This window comes from Mastomys coucha, unplaced genomic scaffold (genome assembly GCF_008632895.1).
Source record: "Mastomys coucha isolate ucsf_1 unplaced genomic scaffold, UCSF_Mcou_1 pScaffold13, whole genome shotgun sequence".
NCBI lineage: Eukaryota > Metazoa > Chordata > Mammalia > Rodentia > Muridae > Mastomys > Mastomys coucha.
The window spans coordinates 57,467,856-57,475,060 of NW_022196895.1; positions in this window are offsets into that span (position 1 = coordinate 57,467,856).

Here is a 7,205-nt window from a genome sequence, read left to right on the forward strand (position 1 = left end):
GCCATCAGAAAGATGTGCCATGGATAGTCTTCCTTTTAAAAAAAAAAAAGGTTTATTTATTTACTTTATGTATGTGAGTACACTGTAGCTGTACAGATGGTTTGGAGCCTCCAAGTGGTTGTTGGGAATTGAATTCTAGGGCCTCTGCTCAAGCCCCACTCACTCTTACAACTTATTGTTGTACATAAGTCCACTGTAGCTGTCTTCAGTCTCACCAGAAGGGGGCGCTAGATCTCGTTATGGGTGGTTGTGAACCACTACGTGGTTGCTGGGATTTGAACTCAGCACCTTCCGAAGAGCAGTCAGTGCTCTTACTTTCTGAGCCATCTCCTTAGCCCCATGGCTAGCCTTCTAATTCAAGTTGGCTAGACTAAGCCATGCTGGGGTAGCTGGTCAAACACTTCTTCTTCTTCTTCTTCTTCTTCTTCTTCTTCTTCTTCTTCTTCTTCTTCTTCTTCTTCTTCTTCTTCTTCTTCTTTTTTCTTCGTTTTTCAAGACAGGGTTTCTCTGTGTAGCCCTTGCTGTCCTGGAACTCATTCTGTAAACCAAGCTGGCCTCGAACTCAGAAATCCGCCTGTCTCTGCCTCCCAAACACTTCTTCTAGTGTGTCATAGGGTGTTATTTCTATCAGGAACCAAGTAAAGGAAACCTACCTTTGCTAGAGTGGCAACTCACCTTCTGATCTGATGAAATGCAAATGAAATGGAAAGCAGGAAGGGTGAGTTGGCCCCCACCCTTCTTTCTCAGCTGAGATCTACCTTGGAGAGCCCAGTCTTGTCCTGAGGTCTCCAGGAAAGAAGCTAGCAGCTCCCTGGTTCTCTTTTGAATACGACACTAGCAGCTTTCCTGACCTTTAGTTTCCCAGTGTGTGGTGTGGTGGCATACGTCTGTGAGTGCACGTGTCTATAGGATGTCTGAAGTCAGACAGTTGACAAGGTGGCATCCTTCTATGGCTATGAGAAAAAAAGGGTGGTCCTACCCTAGCTTATTGTCTGAGGAGTACGCAATCTTTGGAGTTCTTTGACTTGTAGACGAATTACTCCCATCTCCACCTCCATGTTCATGTGCCCTCACTTCCATGTCTGTCTATAATTTCCCCTCCTCTTAAGGGACAGTCGTCTCGCTGGATGCAAATGCGACCTCATTCTAATCATACCTGAAAAGCCTTATTTCCAAAGAAAGTCAATGTCTTAGTCCTCTTTCCTGCTGCTGTGACTAAACACTCTGCCAAAACCAACTCAAGGGAAAAAGACTTTTTTATCTCCTAGTTCAAAGCATTGTCTGTCAAGGTGAGGGATTCAAGGTGCCAGGAGTCTGGTTAGATCACAGGGCCAAATTCTGAAGTGTTGAGATTTAGGACTTTATCATACTAATTTAAAGGTCTACAAGTCAACCCTGGATACGAGTGAGGAGATGTTGCTACATACATGACCATGTGCTGCTGCTTCCAACAGCTGTAATAGTGGCCTTCCTCCAAGAAGTCTGGGTGAGGTCGTTTTCAGTTTAGATTTTAGTTTGAGCAAGTTGGAAAAGATGCTCTTCGGCCTCAACCCGATACCACCTACCTACCACACCATCCATCCCTCCATCCATCCATCCATCCATCCATCCCATCAGTCTCAATTTCAGATCTTGAGCACATGAGCCTACTAGAAATTTATTTCCCTGTCCTCTGAAATCAAGAGGTGGAGAGGGCTAAGCGCCTGTGATTGACACGTGATAGCCATCTCTAATCAGCCCTACGGGTTGACTAATAGTTTCCTCGGAGTTGAAATATTCCCTCTGGGAGGGAGGCGGGGAGAAAGGTTTGAGACTCAAGATTCCTGGAGATAGACAAAAGGTCACGTGTCTGGAGTGGCTTGGGGTTGAGACAATGGGAAAGACTTAGAAGGTTCTCTAAGGCCCCTGCCAGGCTTTCTAGAAGGTAAGCAGCCGAGAGGAAAGTCGGCTCTGACTAGCCACGTTTCACAGAGCTATCTCAGACGCAGGAAGTTGTACAGAGAGTTCCAGGCTTGTAGCTTTCATGAGTCATCACCTTGTTGGACTGAGCTTTTCAGTGATGCAACTGCTTTGACTCATCGCTGCTCCTGTAAGTGACCACTCACTCAGACTCCTGCTAAGAATCCTGATAAAAACCCACTGCCTCACCATGACGGACTTTGGTGCAATCCTTACATTGGTCACTCATGGGTTTCCTTTCTGGGATGAGTAGGTGTGTGTGTGTGTGTGTGTGTGTGTGTGTGTGTGTGTGTGTGTGTTCTTACACAACACTACTGGTTGGGAAGCTCCATTGAACAGAATTCACTCAAGCCAATGTGGTCCCCAGAGCTGTTACATACTCTAGACTAGACTTTAGTCCCACATGCTGAGAACTAACTTCATAAATTCTTTACACAAGGCTATCATACCCAATTTGTTGTTCTATTAGTTATACTTTAAAAAAATATTTTAAAGATGTATTTACTTTTTATGTGAATGAGTGTTTTGCCTACATATATATATATATATATGTGTACCATGTGTGTATAGTACCCACAAAGAACAGAGGAGGGCATTCGATCCCTTGCAACTGGAGTTACAGGTGTTTGTGAGCCATCACTTGGGTGCTGGGAACCAAACCCAGGTCCTCTAGAAGAGCAGCAAGTGCTCTTAACTACTGAGCTATCACTCCAACCCAACTTTATTATTATTATTATTATTATTATTATTATTATTATTATTATTATTATTATCACCATCATCTTAGGATTACTTCAAAATACAATCATCTTTTCTCAGCCATGACAGTTCCTGCCACTACTACTGTCTTTGTGCCCTGAGGATTGAGTGCTGGAGCAGCCCAAACCCACACTCTTCTCTAGTGCATTACGAATGGCCGGGAAGGGATCTGAACCAGGGAGCTAGGCTTTCCGTCTGTTTGGCCACTGCCTTGCTGTGGGTGGCAGGAACTAGGACACCCAATCCGTGAGAAAGGCCCATACTTTGTGTTCAACTGGCAGAATGTGAGCGGGGTACTGACAAAGGTGTGGATGTATCTTTCTGCCTGTATCTGCTCTCCTCGGTAGTGAGCTTGCTTGCTGGGGGCTTCAGACATTCTGGCTGCTTTTGTTCCCTCAAACAAAAGTGCCCGAGTATTGCTTGTGTGCAGACTATTGGGGTGGACACCATGGTATTAAGACGGATCATTTCTACTGCATTGTATTTACTAATATTCCCTTTTGGAGAAGAATGGAAACATTCCTTCCAGGTTTCTAAACAAGAGGGACATCACTGGCCCTTGTGACTGAAGTCTTTGGGTAGATTCAGCTTAATGCGTCTGGATCCTGGGACATTTGTCTTCTTCTCTGAGAATGCATTCTGGGAAGTGAAAGAGGGAAGGGTTGGGGGAGGAGCAATGACACTGGGAGCCGCTGTCAGGAGCAACTGCACTGTACGGATGACAGTGCTACGTGACACGAGAGGTCTCATGAAGCATGGGGGACTTATTTCAGAAGGCAGTGGGATTAATGTGCTCAGGCATCTGCCCATGCCTTTATTGGGGCCGAGATACTAACTCTCATCTGACCTTCATAAGAACAAGTGGGGTGCTTCAAAGATGAAGACTTCCTGCTTTAAGGGTCTGTCGCCGGCTCAGGAGTAGGCAGGTCCATAGACACCGGTCACTAATTAGGCTTCTCCTGTCACAGTGAAGTAATGGCATGCCAAGAGCTCAGCTCCTACTGGGGAGCCCAGAACACTCTTGGGGAACAGTTTGTAAGGGTTCAGAACAGGGCAAGAAAGGCTTTAAAAGAGTCCCTAGCCTCCTCCTCCTCGTCGTGTGTGTGTGTGTGTGTGTGTGTGTGTGTTCTGTGGTGTGTGTGTGTGTGTGTGTGTGTGGTGTGGTGTGTGTGTGTGTGTGTGTGTGTGTGGTATGGTGTGTGTGTGATGTGGTATGTGTGTGTGGTGTGTGTGTGGTGTATGGTGTGTATGTGTGCGTATGGTGTGTGTGTGCGTGTAGTGTCATGTAGTGTGTGTACACATGTGTGTGCACGTGTGTGCATGCATGTGTGTGCGCGCGTGCATGTATGTGCACATGTGTGTATTGTGGTGTGTGCGCATGGTGTGTGCATGTGTGTGCGCGTGCATGTGTGTGCGCATGGTGTGTGTGTGTGGTGTATGGTGTGTATGTGTGCACGTGGTGTGTGTGTGCGTGTGTGCGCGTGGTGTGTGTGCACATGCGTGTGTGTGCATGTGTGTGCGCGTGTGTGTGCGTGTGGGTGCACGTATGTGCACGTGTGCGTATGTGTGGTGTGTGCGCATGGTGTGTGCGTGTGTGCATGTAGGTGTGTGCGTGTGTGCATGTGGGTGTGTGCATGGTGTGTGTGTGTGTGTGTGGTGTGTGGGTGCATGTGCGTGTGTGCACAATTTTAGTCCTGGAGAGGATGAGCAAAAGGATCATGAATTCTAGGCCAGCTGGTAGACATTGCCAACAAACAAACAAGCAAACAAAATACTGTCTGTGACCATAGCTCAGTGGTAGAGTGTTTGCCTAGTGGGTGGAAGGTTCGCTCCTCCCATCTTTATTTGGGCCCAGGAGATGAAGTCAGGTTGTCATGCTTGATAACAAAGATCTTTACAGCTGAGCCATCTCTCTGGTCCTTATTCATACTTTTAAAAGATTTTCTATGGGTATGTTTCTAAGTGAGCATATGCCATGTGTGTATGGGTGCCCGGAGAGACCAGGAGAAGGCATTGTAACTTCTGGAGTTACAGTCAGCTGAGAGCCATCAGACATAGATGCTAAGGACTGAGCTCAGATCTGCTGCAAAAACAGCAAGCGCTTTTAACCACTAAGCCATCTCATTATTTGCACTCCGTTCTTTCTTTATACATCTTATAAAGTGCTATTATATTATTCTGTCACTTTAACACAAATTGAAAGGAGGAATTTAGAATAGAATTAAAAACACAAACCCCTTATATTTTTCCTAAATGTAGGATGACACCCACTTTGGGAAGGTTGCCTTTGAGTTAAACACATGTAGAACATTTCTGTGTGAGAGGTTACAGGGTGTTTGTGTGTGGAGGTGCCATGAGGTTTGGGAGGCTGGGGACATGGCAAGGACTTGCAGGGTCTCTAAGTGGTGAGGGGTGTAGACTGAGCCATGCAGTCCTGAATGAGGAAGACCGTGACAATCCCAGGCTGGGCCCTCAGAATCTCGGCATGTGGAGGAGTGTTCGGGCAAGCTCTCCGTGCCTCAGCTGGGCAGCAGAGGAGCAGAGTGGTATTCACCTTCACAATAACTCTCCTCCCTCCCTGTGAGCATCCACTCCCTGTCTCTGTGGATGAAGGGCTGGACCATGGTGATGGCTGAGGTGGTACCATAGCAAGCTGGTTCCTGATTATCTTGATTATTTTACCTGCTCGCTGTAGGACAGAGCCACGTGTCTCCCCGGGCGCCAGGGATTATGCTATCAGAGAGGAGTTGGGAGGAGAGGTTTGCAACTGAGAGCATCCTAGCTAGTGGGATTAGAGAACACTAACACCCCTCCTCCTGGTTTGCACGTAGACTGTGCTTGCCCATCTTTTGCCATGCTGCAGGGTCATGGGGGTGGGGCTCCCTTCCCTGCAGATGCCCCGCCTAGTCTTTCCATCTGATACTCTTCAGCTCGCCTTGAGGATGGCTGCTGACTCCATGCCTTCCTTCATAAACCACTCAGGACTGTTAAACAAATCCTATAATTAGAAGCCAGGTTTGCTAGACCAAGTGAAAAAAAATGTAACATTGTCCTCTGTCTGTTCACTGGACACTCAGCTGGTGTCCCATGACCCAGAGGAGCTGTGACCTTGGGTTTCCAAGAAGCCTTAATAAGGTAATGTTTATAAGGCTCTTAGCTTTGTAACTCCGTTGGAGTACAGCCCCGTGAAGAGACGACATGCCGTAATTCCAGGACAGTCCCCTCCCCCCCCCACCCCCGCTATCTTGATGGCGAAGCATGTTGTCCCCTTAGGTGGTACGTGGAAAGTCCCAAGCTTTAGAGTAAAGGACCTGGGGCTCTCCTCCCAGCTCTGACACTGAATGCTGTGTGGCACGGCACCCATTTCTTTCCATCTCTGGACTTTCGGTTGTCCATCCTTAAACTAAAGAGTGGAGGGGTGTTGCTCTCTGTTTCTTTTCTGGGCTTACCACTATGTTTCATCTCAAGCAAGGATTCGTTTCCAAATTCCATTTTCCTTCTCTTGATGCCTCAGAACTTGGTAATGAACTCGAGCCACAGACCCCTGGGAGGAGGTTGGAAAGACACGTAGGCACACCTTTCTCTGCCTCAATATTCAGTCCCCAGTCTCCATTCAGTGAGAGGAAATGAAAAGACAAACAAACAAACACAGGACAGGGACTGTTAGGAAAAGAACTGACAGGCCCGAAATGGGACAACCTGGGGGATAAGGGGGGGAGCAGGGGCTCTTCTGTAGAGAGATGGTCACACCAGCTCCTATCACGAGAGCTGACTGGAAAGCTCTATGAACCAGACTCTGATAACTTAACCTCTGTCTTAGAGTTTACTGTTGTGAACAGACACCATGACCAAGGCAGCTCTTATAAGGACATTTAACTGGGGCTGGCTTACAGGTTCAGAGGTTCAGCCCATTATTATCAAGGAGGGAACATGGCAGCATCCAGGCAGGCATGGTGCAGGAGGAGCTGAGAATTCTGCATCTTTATCTGAATGCTGCTAGCAGAATACTGACTTCCAGGCAGCTAGGGTGAGGGTCTTAAAGCCCACACCCGGAGTGACACACCTACTCTGACAGGACCACACCTTCTAATAGTGCCATCCCCAGGCTGAGCATATATTCAAACCACTACTACCACCTCCATCCTGCCAGCTCAACCCCAGCAAAGTAGCAAGGTGGGTACTTTCTCACTGGCCTCATCTTACAGATGAGAAGATAATAAAGAGGGAAAAAGAGGGCTGGGCATGCAGCTCAGTGGTAGAGCATTTGCCTGTCGTGTGCTAGACCCTGAGTATGATTCTCTGCCTTGCATTAAGAGAGTGAGAGCAAGAGAACAAGAGAGTGAGAGAGTGAGAGAACAAGGGAAAGGGAGAGGGGGAGAGAAAGAGCGAGAGAGTGAGGGAGAGGGGGAGAGGGAGAGGGAGAAAGGAAGAAGAAGAAGAAGAAGAAGAAGAAGAAGAAGAAGAAGAAGAAGAAGAAGAAGAAGAAG